Here is an 18,076-nt window from a genome sequence, read left to right as displayed (position 1 = left end):
ATCCTTTATATAACGTAAGCTCAGAGGAGCTTGATTAAGATTACTAGTCCAGGCATAACCCTAACCATAACGTATGCTCAAGAGGTATTATATCGGGATTACCCGTTTGGGCTAAATCCTTTCTATAACAAGGTCAATGGGATTACTCGTCCGAGCTAAATCCTATCCGTAACAAATGCAGGACCTTATTTGTTTCGGGAAAACGCATATAATCATCGAAATTTAGTATTCAATCAAGACTTACCCCTTTATCATCATTTCAAGCATGTATTCAAACATTCATTATAATAATCAAATAAATCATATCAATATAATTCACATTACATACAAACGCAACATTCAATTAAACACATTTACATGTTCGGTTAAGTTACACGAACTTACCTCGACACTTCTTCTCGTTAGAAATCTACTAATCCGAAACCTTTTCTTTTCCTCGATCTAATCTTGAATTAGTGTTGTCTAGATCTATATAAATGAATTTAACCATAAATTTCACACATTTCATATTTATATGGACTCAATTTACGTCCTAGGAAAAATTACCATTTTACAACTAACTTTTCCATAAATTTTAATTTTGTCCCTAGGCTCAAAAAATGAAACTTGTGCAAATTACACCCTATTCTAAGCCTAACCAAAGCCCCATTACAAATTTTACAGCAGATGTATTCATAAAATTTCAAAATTTTTCATCAAAATTTTCAACTCTTCATTTTAGTCCCTAAATCATGTTTTCATCAAAAATCACTTTGTAAAAGTTGTTTATCTATCAATAATATTTCATTTTCTACCATAAATTTCTAATTTTCAGCACAGACATCCATGAACCATTTTTCATACCTTAATAACTTTTGAAATTAATCCCTCATATAGAGCGATTACGCTATCCCGGTTTCAAAAATACCAAAATTACTAAAAACAGGACAAGGAAACTTACCCAATTAGGCCTTGAAAGTTTCTTTTTTCTCACCTAGGGTTTCCATGTGTTTTTAGGTTAAAGATGATGAAAATAAGATGATATATTTTCTTTTCATCTTTTAATTAATTAGGTATTTTGCTATTTCTAATTTAGTCCTTGCCCCTTTTCTATATTTCCATGGACAAGTCACCAAGAAAAATCTACATATTTTTCTTAATGATCTAATTACCATATAAGGACCTTAAGTTTTGAATTCCTTAGCTATTTAATCCTTATAGCTACTAGAATTCAACTTTCGCATTTTATACGATTTAGTCCTTCTCATAATTAAACACTTAATCGATAAAGTTTTCGTATCAAAATTTTCACACGATATGCTGATTACATTACGAAACATATAATAAAATAAAAATAAACCTTATTTTTAGGTCAAATTTGTGGTCCTGAAACCACTGTTTGGATTTCACTGAAAATGGGTTGTTACAACTCTCCTCCCTTTTAGGGATTTTCGTCCTCAAAAATCTTACCAGTAAAAAGATTTGGGTATTGCTTCCTCATAGTATCCTCCGGCTCCAAGGTAGCCTCTTCTATACCATGTCGTTGCCAAAGAACTTTTACTAAAGCTACCTTTTTTATTTCTTAACTCTTTTGTTTCCCGAGCTAAGATTTTGATTGGTTCTTCACCATATGTCATATCAGGCTGAATCTCTACCTCTTTCGGAGAGATAACATGTGAAGGATTGGATCGATACTGTCGTAGCATAGAAACATGAAAAATATTATGAATCTAATCAAGCTCTGGGGGTAAAGCTAACCGATATGCAACCGGTCCAATTCTTTCTGTAATCTCATATGGTCTAATGAACCGTGGACTCAATTTTCCTTTACGACCAAATCGAAGAACTTTCTTCCAAGGCAAAACTTTCAAGAATACTTTGTCACCGACTTGAAATTCTATTTCTTTTTTGTTTCTGATCATCATACGACTTTTGATGATCAAAAGCTGCTTTCAAACTGTCCCGAATTACTTTTCCCTTTTCCTTAGTCTCTCGGACCAAGTCAGCTCCGTGTAACTTTTTCTCACTAAGTTCTGCCCAATACAATGGAGTTCTACATTTACGACCATACAAGGCTTCATATGGTGCCATTTTAGTACTAGACTGAAAACTATTATTATAAGCAAATTCAACTAAAGGCAAATACCTTCCCCAGTTACCTTCAAACTCAAGTGTACAAAATCGAAGCATATCTTCCAAGATCTATATTACCCGTTCAGATTGACCATCTACTTGGGGATGAAATGCAATACTAAAGTGTAACTGAGTACCCAGAGCTTCTTGCAATTTGCTCCAGAATCGAGATATAAACCGAGGATCTTTATATGAAATAATGGAGACAGGCACTCCATGCAATCTGACAATCTTAGAAACGTATAATTCAGCCAATCTATCCAAGAAATAATCCATACGTGCCGGAATAAAGTGTGCAGACTTTGTCAATCGATCAACGATTACCCAAATGATATCCTTCTTCCTTGGAGACAAGGGTAATCCTGTTACATAGTCCATGGTAATTCTTTCCCATTTCCATTCTGGTATCGTAACTGGTTGTAATAGTCCAGAAGGCAACAGATGTTCAACTTTTACTTGCTGACATATCAAACACTTAGATATGAATTCAGAAATATATCGTTTCATTCTCGGCCACTAGTACATCTTTTTCAGATCACTATACATTTTATTACTACCAGGATGTATAGACATGTTACCGTTATGAGCTCCATTTAAAATCTTCTGTACTAGTTCTGAACTTTTCGGTACACATACTCTACCTCTAAATAACAAACAACCATCAGTCCCAATCTAAAATTCTGAGTCAGAAGTCGATTAATTCTGTACCCATTTTGCTTGCAACTTACTATTATTTTTCTAAGCTTCAGAGATATGTTGCAAAAACATTGGTCTAGCTTTTAACTCAGCTATGATTGAACCATCTTCAGACAATGACAATTAGGTGTTCATTGCTTGCAAAGTATACAGGGATTTTTTGCTCAAAGTATTTGCCACTACATTGGCTTTCCCGAATGGTAGTCAATAACAAGATCATAATCTTTCAATAACTCAAGCCATTTGCGCTGTCTCAACTTCAAATCTTTCTATGACATCAAATATTTCAAACTTTTATGATCAGTGGATATGTGACATTTTTCCTCAAACAAGTAATGTCACTAGATTTTCAATGCAAACACTATGGCTACCAATTCAAGGTTGTGTGTCGGGTAGTTCTTTTCATGTGGTTTTAGCTGTCGTGAAGCATAGGCTACTACTTTACCTTCTTGTATCAAAACACAGCCTAAACCATTCAATGACACATCACTGTAAACTGTAAATTCCTTACCCGATTCTAGCTAAACTAACACTGGTGCTTCTATCAATAAAGCTTTTAATCTATCATAACTTTGCTGGCATTTATCAGTCCACTCGAACTTTACATCTTTCTGTAGCAAATAATTCATCGGATAAGCTATCATTGAAAAACTTTTTACAAATCTCCGATAATAACCAGCTAGTCCCAGAAAACTTCTGATTTCAAACACATTCTTCGGTGGCTTCCAATTAACAATGGTTAAAATTTTATTCAGGCCTACTCTGACACCTTCAACAGATACTATATTCCCAAGAAAACTAACTTCCCATAGCCAAAATTCACATTTACTCAATTTGGCATACAATTGTTTCTCTAGTAGAGTTTACAACACTATTCTCAAATGTTCAGCATGTTCATTTTCATCTAGAGAGTAAACTAAAATATCATCTATAAATACCACCACAAACCTATCTAAATATGGGCTGAAAATTCTGTTCATGAAATCCATAAACACTGTAGGTTCATTTGTCAAACCGAATGGCATCACAAGAAACTCATAGTGTCCATACCTGGTTCTAAAAGCTGTCTTTGGCAGATCCGATTCTTTTACCCATAGTTGATAATAACCTGAACGAAGATCAATCTTTGAAAATACAGTAGCACACTTTAACTGGTCAAACAAGTCATCAATATGAGGAAATGGGTACTTATTCTTTATTGTAACTTTGTTGAGTTGTTTGTAATCAATACACATCCTCAACGATCCATCATTCTTCTTTACAAACAGAACCAGTACACCTCAAGGTGAGAAACTAGGTCAAGCAAAACCTCTGTCAATCAACTCTTGTAACTGTACTTTTAGCTCTTTCAATTCAGTAGGAGCCATTCTGTAAGGTGCTATCGATATCAGTGTCATTCCCGAAACGATATCTATAGAGAATTCCACTTCTCTATCTGGTGGTAAACTAGGTAATTTTTCTGGGAATACATCAGGAAATTCAATACAATTGGCACTAATTGAATCTTTGACTTAGATCCTTTACTATCCATCACATATGCAAGATAAGCATCATACCTCTTTCTAACATATTTCTATATTGATATTGCTGAAATCATATTAGGTAGTCCATCTAGTTTATTAGATTCAACACGAAGCAATTCACCATTCTGACATTTCAATACAATATATTTTTGTTTACAATTCACCACTGCATCATATTAGGTTAACAAATTCATTCCCAAAATCATATCAAATTCATCAAATGGAAATAACATCAAGTCAGCCGAAAAGCTATAACCTTTTCCCATCAATGGACAGTTCTCACAAACTTTATCCATCATAACACACTGGCCCAAGGGGTTTGAAACTTTAACCACAAATTCAGTGAATTCAATAGGTAAATTTTTAACAAACACTAGGTTCATCCATATGTATGAATGTGTGGAACCAGGATCAATCAATTCAATAGTATTAGTATCAAGTAGAGAAATTGTACAAGTAATGACGTTTGGTGTAGAGGCATTTTCTCTAGCACGAATAGCATATGTCCTTGTAGGTGCCCGTGCCTTAGATTTAATTGCTATATCCTTGGTAGCATCTCGACTACCACTAACATTATTAGGGTGGCGGGGTGGTCTGCCTCTTACAACAGGATTACTAGGCTTTGGAGCTGGCTCTATTTCTTTTTCAACTATTTCGAGACAATTCCTGAGAAAATGGTCAAGTGAACCACATCCGAAACAAGCTCCACTTCTAGACTGACACTCCCCATGATGAAATTTGTTATAATGTTTACATTTCGTTTTGGGATTACCAACACTACCCACACTGATCACACATGGAGATGAAGAACTCGGGTTAGAACGTTGAGAGCCCCACTCTCTTCTAGCATATCCTGTAGAGTGGTAGCACGATCATAATACTTCTTTAATTTCTTAGAAGAAAATGATTGTGACTTACTCATAGCTCTTTTCGCAGAAACCTGATCCTCTCTTTCATTTTGTCTCTTTTCTTTACTCACTTTTTCAACTTTAGGGGCTCGATCAGCTAACACTGCAAATTCCCTTGTCTCGAGAATTCCAATCAACAGTTTGATGTCTTCATTTAAACCCTCTTCAAAGCGCTTACACATTTCAACTTTAGTTAAAACCCATTCTTTAGCATACTTGCTCAATCAAACAAATTCACGTTCATATTCGGATACAGTCATGTTTCCTTTCTTGAGCTCTAGAAATTCTTTCTTTTTCTGATCCATGAACCTCTGACTAACATACATCTTACTGAATTCAGCCTGGAAGAATTCCCATGTAACATTCTCTCTTGGTACAACTGAAGTTATGGTATTCCACCAATGATAAGTTGTATCTTTTAGTAGGGATACTGCACATTTTAGACATTCGACAGGTGTGCAGGATAGTTCATCAAAATCCCAAATAGTATTTTCTAGCCAAAACTCGACCCTTTTCGGATCATCATCTGCGGTAGCTCTAAATTCTTTCGCCTCATGCTTGTGGATTTTATCTATCAGAGGCTTACCAATTCTAGCAGGTTCAGCACCTTGTGGTACCTCAAGAATCAGTTGGGAAGCAGGTGGGGGAGGTCGTTATACGGTAGGGTTTGTTCTCAGATACTAGGTAAACCATTCATTCATCATTTGAAAGAAGCCTTGTTTCGCCTCCTCACTTCAGCCCTCAAACATAGGCCTTCCATACTAGACCCAGACGCAACTCTTTGAGCTGAAGCTAAAGCATTGCTCTCAGCTACTTCAGATTCAGCTCAAACTCAGTTGGATGACATGACTATATGAAAAATACATTTAAAATGATCAGAAGTCATCACACTATCACAATTTATATAATGGCCTGTATAGTTAAACTCGTGTTTACTACGTCAAATTCGAGAATCAGCTAAATCGTAGTTCTGATACCACTAAATGTAACATCCCTAACCCGTATATGTCACCAAAATAGGGTTTCAGAGCATTACTGAAACATTCAAAAACATTTACAAATAACTTATGTAAATTACTATTTATTTACCGAGATCATTCATAACGTCCCTTGATTGGACCCTCGAGGTCCAATACGAGCATTAGAATCGAGTTGAGACTCAATTGAGACCTCTAATTTTTTTTCAAAAAATTACAAAATTTTTTCAAGGTACAGGACTCACATGCCCATGTGGTCAAAGGGACACGCCTGTGTGACCCTCAGACACGCCCGTGCTAGAGGCCGTGTTCAACCCCGTGTAACTCTCTGACTTACACACATGGCCATGCCACACGACTGTGTGCTAGGCCGTGTGGTTAATTAATTCGTTTCAAAAATAGGTGCAGGTTTCACACAACCAAGACATACACCCATGTTCTAGGCCATGTCGCACACACGGCTGAGACATACTGTAATGCCCCTTACCCGTATCCTATGCCGGGATAGGGTTTGAGACGTTACCAGACTTAAATGTACACCATTTCATAAATTCGGGCCATAAAATTTTATTTAAATTAAAAACCTTCAATCACATGCATAATGTCCCTTACACGAGCTACTGAGGCTCTAAACATGCATTAAAGGTAGTTTGGGACTAAACTAAGAACTTTGGAAAGTTTTGGGTAAAGTTAGAAAAATTCTCATGAAACAGGGTCACACGCTCGTATGGACAGAGGGACATGCCCGTGTGTCTTCAACACGCCCGTGTCCTCAGGCCGTGTAACTCTCTGTTTATGATGTTAACAAAACAAATTGAACCACATGGCCAGGCCACATGCCCATGTGCTAGGCCGTGTCCTCCACATGGCTGAGACACATGGCCATGTCTCTGCCCGTGTGGCTAGCACTTAGGCTATTTTCCAAGCCTTTTTGTTGCCTTAATCTTTCACAGACTTAACCATTTTAAAGACACATATCATAGCATCATTTTAATGATTTAGCATGCCTCACTAAGGTACATTTTTAACAACCAATCATAACATATTACCTAATAATAAATCTCTACTTATTCAAAAAATGTCAATGTTCAATCATTATCAACTTAATGCCAATTTATGCATTTATTCCATAGCCATGACCACCCCGAATGGTCCTAAAGCATTCTCATACACATATGTTATACTATTCATTCATAGTAAACAATTATAATCACATCGTAAGGCATTAACAAATAGTAAGAATAATTAGGCTTATAAGCCAAAACATTATAAACCACATCCCATGGCTATATATATTGAATCAACATAAGCTAATACATTTGGCTACTCATGATAACATCTAACATAAAAACTAAGTCTTTATACATGCCACTCACTTGTAAAAGCTTAACATATATATATAAGTCTACACTTCCAAAATGATGACTTGATAGTGTGATGCTGCCTCCGACTATTTCAAACCCCGAGCCGACCTTACAGCACTAAAGAAATGGAGAGGAGGGAGTAACATTAAAACTTAGTAAGTCCATATGAAAATAATAAGAACTATGCCAACATGCTTCTCAAGGTAATACAACCATAATTACAATTTTACTTATATTCTGGTCATGTTGTTTTCTTGAGTCATAGTTACCAAATTATTTATATCTAGAGCTACGGAACTCTAAATTAAGATCTACTAATTTTCCCTAAAACTGGACTCACATATATTCTTACCATCAAATTTTTAAAATTTTTGGTCTATCCAATAATTATAGTTTATTCTTTAAATATTCCCCTGTTTTGCTGTTTAATAGCTTCGACCTTTCTTCACTAAAATTTATTTATCTCCTAGTACGGGATTCAGATAATGTTTCTGTCTATTTCTCTTGAAACTAGACTCATTAAGGACTTAGTATTATGAATTCTAACCCATAATTATTTTTTTACAATTTCCAGTGCTTTTCACAAGTCAGAATTGGGGATTCTAAACTCATTCTGACTCTGTCTCACAAAAATTCAAATATCTCATAATATGAAATTGTTTTGCTTGCAACATTTCCTTTACATGAAACTAGACTAAATAAGGTTTAATTTCATATTTTATTCAACATCTAATTCAATTTCCACCATTTTTGGACGACTGCTGTTGTCCAAAACTATTTTAGTGCAATATAATGATCACTATCATAAGATCATTTTCAACTAGTCATGAACTCACCATTTCATGGATCCTATACTCGATCACAAAATAGAGCTTAATATAAACATCGTTAATTCTCATGGAATACTTAATCATACAAGTTAGTCACATAACATTACATGATAATAATTGTCTTAGATGATCTCATCATTACAAGCATTCCAATTTTATTTCTCATATTAATCCCGTTGAATTCCTCGGATTCTCGATGGATATTCCATAGTACACTTATAGCGTACTAAATCATTTATCGCCAATTCATGTTAGTGACCTTTTCAACGAATGCACTCCCACGAACCTCAATCCTTACGGCGGGATTACCAGTCTAGGCTAAATCCCCCGTAGTATAAACTCATAGAGAAATGTCGGGATTACCAGTCCAAGCTAAATTCCCTACAATGACAATTACTTTAATGAGCTCGGATTTGAATTACCATTCCAGGCTAAATTTAGATCCTAGTGAGATTACTTGTCTAGGAAAAATCCATTTAAACACATATTCTTCGGGAGGCTAGATCACCTAAGAAACACTTGTCCGTGCTAGATCCTTTTTACTGTCAATTCCTTTTTAGAGAAATCCATTGGACATCCTTTTCATTCAATCGGGAATTTTAGTCCTCTTTTCACCATTACATTCATATAACATGAATTATTATACTATGATTATCTAAATTTCATCACATCAAGTATTGACAATCGAGTTACACGACCTTACTTGTCGAATCCTCGTCGGGTACAATCGTGTAGCAATTCACACAACTCAAGTAATAGTAATTTAACATTACAATTCAAGTATAACATTGTATTATTATTATCATACGAACTTACCTCGAATGCAATTACGGCCAGCTATTCCAATTTAGTCCATAATCTCAAACTTTCTCGTTTTAACCCGGATCTCGATTTTTCTTGATATAACATTTCAAATATAGCTCATTTATTATTCAAATTATTCAAATTGACCCAAAAATCATACTTTTACAAATTTTCATTTTTTCCCCTAAACTTTCAGTTATTTACACTTTGGCCCCTAGGCTCGTAAAATGATTTTTATTCAATTTCCTTGCAATTTAAGCCTAGCCGAATCATTTTCATAACTATAGCATCCCACAATTTCCACTCAATCACAGTTTTATGACAAATTTTATAACTTTTACAAAACGGTCCTTTTAAGCATTTTCACCGAAAATCACTTAGCAAAAGTCGTTTATTTAACACCCAAAAATCATTTTCTACCATTACACATTAAAACACATGCATATCACTCATGGGTAAATTTTTAAACATGAACCCTAGCTCAAAATAATAGTAGAAATAGGTAAATCGAGTTACCAGGACTTCAAAAATGTAAAGAACATTAAAAACGGAGCTCGAGATCACTTACAAATGAGCTTGGAAGCTTGAACCAAACCCTAGCCATGGCTTCCATGGAAGATTTCGCTGGACAAGAAGAAGATGGAAATTTTTGGCTTATTTTCCCTTTTAATTCTTTTAATTATTAGATTACCAAAATGCCCCTAACTTAAAAATATTCTATTTCACCCATTTCATGTCTATTTTTGTCCAACAATTAACCAATGGTCTAATTACCATTTAAGGACCTCCAATTTAAAGTTTCATAACAATTAGACACCTCTAACATGTAGAACTCAACTTTTGCACCTTTTACAATTTAGTCCTTTTGACTAAATTGACTGCCCAAACGTCAAAATTTTCGAACGAGATTTTCAAAAATTTATTCAGTGATATTGTAGACCATATAAATATAATAAAAATGAATTTTCTTACATCAAATTTGTGGTCTCGAAACCACTATTCTAACTAGGCCCTAATTCGGGATGTTATGCACACCCTTGTCTCTGCCTGTGTGCTCAATTTCTGAGCATTCTGTATCATAAAATTAAGTTGTAGGGGACAGACGGCCTAACCATATGCCCATGTTACCAGATCGTGTGTCACACACGATCTAGACACACGTCTGTGTGTCTGCCCGTGTGGACAAAATGAAGCCATTTCTAGCTTCATTTCTCATCTAAAATTTCATCCAAGTCCTGCACCTGAAACACACATCCAATACCAACCAAACCAAGCATTCAACTTAAGTAAATTTCATCATTCACAAGACATGTCACTACAAGCATACATGATCACAACCTTACCTTAGTTTAACTTAGGCATTCACAACATTGATCACATATTCTTAACATAACACATGTGTATATATATATCATAATAATCTACTTAGTCATACCAAAATAAACCATTACTAGCCATTCCAATGGCTAGGTTACAAAATAACATTATCAAGCTACCAATGGTCAAATTGTCTTATACATGCCATTATACCAAAATGATTTTTACTAAGTATACCCAAAATGACTAATTGATAGTGTGAAGATCCTCCAATGATCTTCCAACCTTCGTGAGCTTCCAAACATTCTAAAACATGGGAAAAACAAAATGAAATAAGCATTACATGCTTAGTAAATTGATATAACGGAAACTAAACTTACCAATCCTGTTTATTAAATCTAAGCATACAATGTCATGTTTCCATCCATTTGGCTAAATTGCCTAATCACATACATTCAATCAAACATGTTAGTCCCCAAAATCTTCATATCAATCAAGCAACATAGATGAGCTCATCAAGCAATATTCTTTCAAGTCATTATCATTTCATCTCAAGATTTTCATGCCACGTCAAGAGTTTTATGTCCTTTGAATCATTGAATTTCGATGGATGCTTAAGTAGTACACTCGAAGTGTACGATTCAATAATCTGTCAATGTCTTATTCAAGTGTACCCATTAGGGCACTTAACCAAGAAACACTCTCTTGAGCCATATATCGTACAACAAGATTACTAGTCCAGGTTAAATCCGTTATATAACGTAAGCTTAGAGGAGCTCGATAAAGATTACCAGTCTAGGCTAAACCCTAATCATAACGTATGCTTGAGAGGTATTATATCGGGATTACCCGTCTGGGCTAAATTCTTTCTATAACAAGGTCAATGGATTACTCGTTCGAGCTCAATCTTGTCTGGAACAAATGCAGGACCTTATTTGTTTTGGGAAAGCGCATATAATCAGCGAAATTCAGTATTCAATCAGGACTTACCCCTTTATCATCATTTCAAGCATGTATTCAAACATTCATTATAACAATCAAATAAATCATATCAATATAATTCACATTACATACAAACGCAACATTCAATTAAACATATTTACAAGTTCGGTTAAGTTACACGAACTTACCTCGACACTTGTTCTTATTAGAAATCTACTAATCCGAAACCTTTTCTTTTCCTCGTTCTAATCTTGAATTAGTGTTGTCTGGATATATATAAATGAATTTAACCATAAATTTCACACATTTCATATTTAAATGGACTCAATTTACGTCCTAGGAAAATTACCATTTTGCCCCTAACTTTTTCATAAATTTTAATTTTGTCCCTAGGCTCGGAAAATGAAACTTGTGCAAATTACTCCCTATTCCAAGCCTAACCAAAGCCCTATTACAAATTTTACAGCACATGTATTCATAAAATTTCAAAATTTTTCATCAAATTTACAACTTCTCATTTTAGTCCCTAAATCATGTTTTCATAAAAAATCACTTTGTAAAAGTTGTTTATCTATCAATAATATTTCATTTTCTACCATAAATTTCTTATTTCCAGCATATACATCCATGACCCACTTTTCATACCTTGATAACTTTTCAAATTAATCCCTCATATAGAGAGATTAAGCTATCCCCCATTTTTCATACCCATTTATTTGCTTTGTAATTTAGGGAACTAATCCATTTAATTTTAGAAATTATGAGTTAATTGTATATCATTCTAGAGTTATATATTTACTTACATTATCTTGTTAATATATTTTTATTCAATTTAATGTATCATTCTAGTTAGAGTACATTTTATCTTCTTACATGTTTATTTATTCTTTTCACTTATTTTGTTTTCTAGTTTCTTTTCTTTTGTTTTTGTTTTAGTTTGCTTGAGAACAAGCAAAGACTTAAGTGTGGGGATATTTGACTTGATCTCAAATGTAGTAGTTATTTTTGTATATTTCTGCACTTAAAAAGCTTGTTTTCTAGCCAAATTTTAATTGTTGCATTTTCAGTAGTTAGTAGCCAAGTAGTGAAAGTTAATAAAATAAATGTTTTTGACACATTTTTGAGTGTTAGTGACCTATTAGGACGATACGAGCCTTAGGTAGGTTAATTTTTGTATTTAAGTGTGCAAGATGCTTAATTCTAGGCCCAATTGATGTAGGAACTTAAGACAAGTGTTGCACAAGCTTCTTAAGCCACGAAAGCATGATAAGAACTTTCAAGCCCACAAAATGGCTATCGTGTTGTGACACATAAAGTCTATGGCATGGCCCCTATATTGCAACATAGTAGCCCTGTGCTAAGACATTGTAGCTCTTGTATTGAGACATAGCTTGAACGTGAGTCACAACCAACGATGACATCAACAGTCATGTTTGACAAGATTTTATGATACTGTTAGATATCACGCATTTATTAGTATCAGGGGGCATAACAAGCATAAAGTTCACATATTTTAGCTTATAAATAGGAGGATCTTGAATACAAGTTAGGGCATCAATCCAATCAAACACAGAGATTTCTACAGATAATTTTCTTTCTTCAATTCTTTAGTTTTAATTTTTAGTTTTGTTTTATTCTTCCATGGTTAGAAGATCCTATTCCGATGTGAAGACATTTGTGAGCAGAGATTGTTCAGAAGCCGCACTTCAATATATTTATTCATTAGCATTCTTTTATCTCTTCTCTTTTATTCTTTTATTTATCTTTCGTTAATCTGGCCAATTAATGTTTGCATGAATATTAGGATAGATGACTGTGTTTTATTTATATCTTGCATGATTTGGTTATTTATCTGAAATTGGATTTTATTCAAGTGTACTTAGTATATTAGCGGTGGATGCCTCTAATAGAAAATCTAGACCGGGGAGACCAAAAGGCTATCTGATGCGTGATATTCATAATAGGTTTTGAAAATTTATAAATGAATCATTCTTGAGACTAACTTATTATCACGATTAAGGCAAGTGTACCTATTGAACAGTAGTATAGTTCAGCAAGACCAGATTGTCGAACCCAAAGGAACTACGAGTACTAGTATTTACTTCATTTTTATTATCTAGCCTAAAAATTAAGAGGTTTGGTTATCTAAACTAATTACTAACTAAGAATGCATGGAAAGAAAACTTGCGAAAATACTTTTGGGAAAATTCGATTGATTGAGACAATACCTAAGGAAAAATCCACCTAGACTTCACTTGTTATTTGACTCTGAATCAGATGATTTATTCATTTGACTTGATCCGTAGAAATCCCTAAGTTATATTATTATCTCTCTCGAGACTAATAACGTCTAACCCTAGGTTGAATAATTCAAATCTCTTTCTAATTAACACCCTAGAATTGCATTAACTCGATCTATAGATTCCTTTATTAGGTTTCACCCTAATCTGGAAAAATCTTGTCACCTATCTCTAGGTGCGCAATCAACTCCTCTTAATTATGACAAATTTACTCTTAGACAGGGTCTATTCCTCCTCTGAATATGAGCGTTAAATTGAATCAATATCTTGGAATATCAAAATAAGAATTTACAACACATAATTAAGAACATGTCAAATATTTATCATACAACTCAGATAATAATAACAAGATCCGTATTAGGTTTCATTCCCCTTAGGTATTTAGGGGTTTTAGTTCATACTTATGAAGGAAAATATCTCAAAAGCATAAAGATAACAAAACATAAGAAAACCCAAAACTCCTGAAGGGACTTGAAAGGAGATCTTCAGTCTTGATAATGAATTCAGCTTCTGATATGGATCAATTGGCTTTCCTTGAGTAATTTATTGCTTCCTACTCTCTGTCCCCCTCTTAAGTGCCTCCTTAGGTGTTTAAATAGGCTTTTGGCTGCCTAAAAGCCCTAAAAATTGGCCTTTTTCGAATAGGGTTATACTTGGGCTTGGCAGGGACACGCCCGTGTGTGATTACTCCAGCCCATGGTCAAGGCTATTGAACAGGCACGAGCGTGTAGTATACCCGTGTAACTTGTGCTTCAATCCTGCCAAAGGGACATAGCCGTGTGACACGCCCGTGTGAGAAAGTCCAGGCCGTGTTGATTTCCTACATGGGTCCATTTTCTCTGTTTTCGCCCCGTTTCTCGCTCCTTTTTACTCTCCTATGCTCACCTAAGTATAAAACATGAAATTATAGGATTTGGAGCATCGAATCACCAAATCTAAGGAGAAATCATACATAAATGTGCTAAGCATGGGATAAAAATATGTATAATTTAAAGTTTATCAAATACCCCCACACTTAAGCATTTACTTGTCCTCAAGCAAAATCCTCAACTCACAATCAGAATAAATACAATCAGAATAAATTCTTCTCAATTTATAATCCCTATCAATAATATCTCAAAATAATCTATAAGTATTTATACATTGAAAATTCAACTAAAAGTACATTAGAGTTTCAAACATTACAAGTTGAGCATTTTATCACGAAAACATAGGTGTCTCCCCTTATCTAAATGATTACCTTTGATCAAAATATCGTAGAGTTTAGCATCCTCGCTAAAGATTCACTCAAATCACTCAAGGTGTTTAAGGACATCAATAAAAGCACTCATTAGTCAATATGAAAATTTATTACCATAGGCTTGCTTGAAAATCAAATCTCCACCACTATATATTGAGCTAATACATTAATCAGAAAGGTCTTTTTAGAGGGTTGAAACGTGGATTTGGTTAGGGGGTGTGGTCAAAAGCTGAAAGAAAAGTTTAGAATCGAGATTGAATTGAAAAATTACCTAGCTTGAAAAATGACTAGTCATTAGTTGAATACAAGTAAGCTTCTTCTTAGAATATGGAATTGCACTTAAGCTCAAAAACGACGAATTACAACTAATATGTATTAAAGTACACTTTTTTTAAGAACAAATCAAATACATAGAAGAATAAAACATAGCTAAGCAATTAGTTCAAATCAAATCTCAACAAAAATAGGGATCAAATTAGGGGATTTCAACAATAATGCGTTATGGGTTAATATTGAGGGTAAATCAATTAATGGTTTGTTAGGCTCAAAAGGGTTCACTAAGGATTAATTATGTAGGTAGGCTTTTGTGGAGTGAGTGGGTTAATCCTAAGTGTCTTTATCATCTTAACATATCAAATCAAATGGTGTGGTCTTGACATGCACAATCAAGCAAGTTCTAGAATAACAAATCAATACTGACGCACTCATAATAAAAGTGAGCATGAAAGGAGTAAAATATGCTCTAAAGTCTCAATATCGCACAAAAATTATGGCTTTTTGATGTTCAAACTTCTGAATTTCAACTCAAGATAATATCTAAACTTAGGGAAACAACCTAAAAGTTTTTAATTCTTCAAAAATCAACTTATCATGCTTGATTCCCTAATGTCTTAAAGTTTAAACAATCAATGCATAAATGCCTATGTTTTAATTCAAGACATATCAATAAAAATCATAAATTAATCAAAATTCATTCTAATAGTGATATGAGTGATTCACATAAGAATAAGACAAAATTCAGGGATTTCTAATGATGATATAAAAGACCCCTCCACACTTAAGTTGTACATTGCCCTCAATGTACAAAGATAGATATATTGACAAAAAAATATAGATAAATAATCATAAGATAGGGAGAGAAGTGAAACTTCCTGAATGATGAATGAACTCCTTGAATTGGAGTTATGGAGAATAATCGGCCAAAGCAATGATGAGGATGGAGGAGGATACTCTGACGGTGGTAGAGGTTCATTAATCCATAAGTCCTTTGCCCTTGGAGTTTTTAGTTCCTATTTGATGATAAGCTTTGGAGCTCTTTATGACTGTGATAAAATTAGGAACTCTGTAGGAGATATACTGAAGCATAATTACTCGTAATGAAATAGCCAAAAAAAAAATTGTAAAAACTTAGGATAAAATAGTATTAAAAGGAAATAAAAAAATAATTTCAAAATATTGAGATAAAAATAAAATAAATAATAGGTGTTTATAGAGAAATTGGGGCACACGGTTGTAGGGCACGCCCGTGTGCTCTCATCTCAGCCCGTGCGTTTCGTGGTTTTCAAAATTGGGCGCATTGGTGTACACAACCATGTTGCACGGTCGTGTCGATCTCCGTTCGCTTCTCCCACGCCAGTGTTTGTAGGCGAATGCCCGTGTTATTTTGACAGGCTCGACCACGGTCGGTGGGCATGGTCATGTCAATTGCTCGTGTTACTTTTGCAGGATTGCCCATGGCAATGTTGCACGACCTTGGCAACTTTATCGGATCCTGTGTTGGGGAAATGTTTTTGCTCAATTTTTATACGGTCGTATCGCATGGCTGTGTTGCATCCCGTGGTGTGTGCACGTCCTACGGCATGCCCGTGTTCCTAGTCGTGTGGTTCTGGAAACCCTGTGTTCAGTGACTCAGTTAGTGAATTAAATGTTAGAGACTAAAATTTAAAGAAGTTAACACTGTTAGTGCTCGGGGTGCCTACCAAGAAGTGCTTGTTTATAGTCTAAGCTCAACTCTACCTTGTGGGTATAATTAGGTAATTTCGTGGAGCCGTAGCTCCTCTTTATTGTCTTTGAAATTCTCACCATTATGCATTTTGAGACGATGTCCATTTACCTTAAAAGTGCCTTATAATGGATAAATTACCTCTACTGAGCCATATGGAAACACATTTTGAACTACGAAAGGACCTAACCATCGTGATTTAAGCTTTTCAGGAAATAATTTGAGCCTCGAGTTATATAACAGGACAAGATCTCTAACTTCAAATTGCCTTAGTTGCTTCAAACGGGCGTCGTGGCGGCGCTTCGTTTCTTCCTTATATAGGCGCGAATTTTCATATGCATTGGTTCGCTAGTCATCTAACTCGTTCAAACTGCATCAACCTATTTTTACCTGCAAGTTTAGGGTAGAGGTTTAGAAATTTTATAGCACAGAATGCCTTGTGTTCTAACTCAACCGGTAGGTGACAAGTTTTCCCACAAACAAGTTTGTAAGGTGATGTTCCTATGGGAGTCTTAAAAGCAGCTCTATAAGCCCATAAAGCATCATCTACTTTCATCGCCCAATCCTTCCTGTTTAACTTTACTGTCTTTTCTAGGATACGTTTAAGCCACTAGTTTGATGGTGATAAGGGGTAGTTATTTTGTGATGAACTCCGTATTTCTTAAGGATCTTGTCGAATTGGGCATTACAAAAATGAGTAGCCCTATCACTGATAATTTCTCTAGGTGTACCAAATCAAGAGAAAAGTTTCTTAAGGAATCGTACTACTACTCTAGCATCATTAGTAGGTAAAGCTTGGGCTTCAACCCATTTGGACATATAATCAATAGCTACTAAGATGTATTTATTCCCGAATGAACTAGGGAACAGAACCATGAAGTCGATACCCCAAACATCAAATATTTCACATGAGAGCATATATGTTTGAGGCATTTCATCACGTTTGAATATATTACCTGTCCTTTGACATTTGTCACAAGAAGTAACGTACTTGTTGGCATCTTTGAATAGAGTGGGCCAATAAAAACCTGATTCGAGGATTTTATGTGCGGTCTTATTTC

The sequence above is a fragment of the Gossypium hirsutum genome, chromosome A02 (assembly GCF_007990345.1).
Source record: "Gossypium hirsutum isolate 1008001.06 chromosome A02, Gossypium_hirsutum_v2.1, whole genome shotgun sequence".
NCBI classification, from domain to species: domain Eukaryota; kingdom Viridiplantae; phylum Streptophyta; class Magnoliopsida; order Malvales; family Malvaceae; genus Gossypium; species Gossypium hirsutum.
Note: the sequence above shows the minus strand (reverse complement) of the source record.